The 2,074-nt window shown below is 35.6% G+C and overlaps 1 protein-coding gene across 1 annotated transcript in view; it reads left to right on the top strand.

Annotated features, from left to right (window-relative positions):
- ccdc80 (coiled-coil domain containing 80) overlaps nucleotides 1-2,074 on the top strand; it is a 39,782-nt gene that overhangs the window by 21,827 nt on the left and 15,881 nt on the right. The gene's annotated exons all lie outside the window — the stretch shown is intronic.

The raw sequence follows: 2,074 nt of genomic DNA, 5'->3' as shown, positions 1-2,074 counted from the left end.
GAAACAGGACTACACTGGAAAATATAATATAATAAACATTCATGATTAAATGCTTATCCTGGAGCAAATGTCATGTGACTCTGCTGAACCATATTTAGTGCTTTTAGTAGCATGAGGTGAGGGAGGAGCAGTGGACGCTCTCACCGCGGGGAGTTCACCTCTCGCTGCTTCATTGCGCCGCTTATATGCATTAGGTTTTGTTGCATTGATGAAATTATAGAAACAGGATAAAGGAATCTTTCTATGGTGGACGTGTTTCTGTTTGGAGGAACAAGCAGAAACTGACTTCCATCAGAGCAGAGTCTCTAACCCTCCGCCACCAGCACTCCTTGGTCTTATTTTTTATTTTGAGGATTTGGGGGAAAATGGAAGAAAGTTCCATCCCTCCAAATGACTCTTTTTATTATTTCAAAGCAAACATGCAGCCAATCCTTCCTCATTGGTAATGAAAGCAAATGATTCGCTCCATTCTTCTTTGAATACTCTGTTCTCATCAGCTATCTTCCTTTTTTACATGGAGACCCCCCCATGGCTTTGTTTACAGCAGCCACCTGCCTGGCACCGCGCCGCGCTGAAACCTGCTGCTAAAATTCATTCTTTAAATTTAATTATTATACACATTTTACAGCATTGGAAACATAATTAATGTTTGTTTGACCTCCTGAACACCATATTAAAACAAAAAAATACTTTTTGTATTTTCATACATTTTTGAAAAAGCTTCAGGGAGCCTGCACTGGAAAAACAATCTAGAAATAAGTTAACATTTCCTAAATTAAGTGTATTTACCCTTAATTTGAGTAGGTAAGTTAGATAGTTTGCCAATAGGAAAAGAATTGTTACTCTAAAAATAAGATCATTAAATAATATACAATTTAAATAAGAAAACACAATTGCATTGTCTAATTTTAAGTGTAAATTGCCACGTTTCATTGGCAAAATGTCTCTTTTATCTCCTCAATCCAAGAACAAATGCACTTATTTTAAGAAAAAATGACTGATCTAGATTTGGATTTTTTCCAGTGTGGAGGGGGCGCTAAAGAGCCGCGGGTTGCTGACCCCTGCACTACATTCAAACATAAAAACGCTACTATAGTGCAGAGTTTAAATGAAAATCTCTTTTCCTTAAAGGAGCTGCAGCTGAGAATATTTGATCAGAAACAAACCGTTTTTAGAAGCTTTCTGCCTCGGACCCTCGAATGGCCCAAATTATTAGTCAGGTGTAAAAACTAAATGGATGAACAGCAGCAATAACCGATTGATTGGATTTGTGCATTTTGAAGGGAGGGAGGGATTTTGTTTAGATTTTTATTCATGCTAACATTAAGGTGTGATTAAATGGTGTTGATCACTGATTAGTCCCCAGAGAGGCTCTGCTGCGGTGAAGACGATTCCAGGGAGAGTAGAACGGTTTGACCAGCAGGGAAAGTCTGAGGTTAGTTGAAGGACAATAGAGAAGCTCTGAGAGTAAAGCTCTGCAGCGCAGCCTGCAACCATGATTATTAAGGTATTTTTTGTTACATCTCTTTGGTTTCTGGAGGTTTTTGCTTAAATTAACAGAATTTTCTTTTCTGTTTTATTTTTTTATTTTTATTGGGGTTTTTTTTGGCAGGTTATGGAGTTTTACTGCCAATCGTTTGCTTCGTACAAAGATATAAAATCGCGTTTTTCTCCTAATTTACTGTATAAACTTGATTCCCTTAAACTTATCTTCCCTTCTCCTAGGATATATATTTTTTTTCTTATCTTCAGATTAGGGCTGCAACCATTATGGATTCATCTGTTGATTATTTTTTCCAATTAATAATTTTATAATCAGATAGCAACAGGTTTCTTTTTTTTTTTTACCAAAAACAAATGTTTTGCAAAAGATTTTTTCCACTTGAGGAGTTCTGGATAGAGAATATTGACAGACAAAAACTTCTTTTTTTTTTTTTACCAAAAACAAATGTTTTGCAAAAGATTTTTTCCACTTGAGGAGTTCTGGATAGAGAATATTGACAGACAAAAACTTCTTTTTTTTTTTTTACCAAAAACAAATGTTTTGCAAAAGATTTTTTCCACTTGAGGAGTT

Source organism: Cyprinodon variegatus, unplaced genomic scaffold (genome assembly GCF_000732505.1).
Source record: "Cyprinodon variegatus isolate N-32 unplaced genomic scaffold, C_variegatus-1.0 Scaffold785, whole genome shotgun sequence".
Lineage (NCBI taxonomy): Eukaryota > Metazoa > Chordata > Actinopteri > Cyprinodontiformes > Cyprinodontidae > Cyprinodon > Cyprinodon variegatus.
This window is presented reverse-complemented; position numbering and strand designations above follow the sequence as displayed.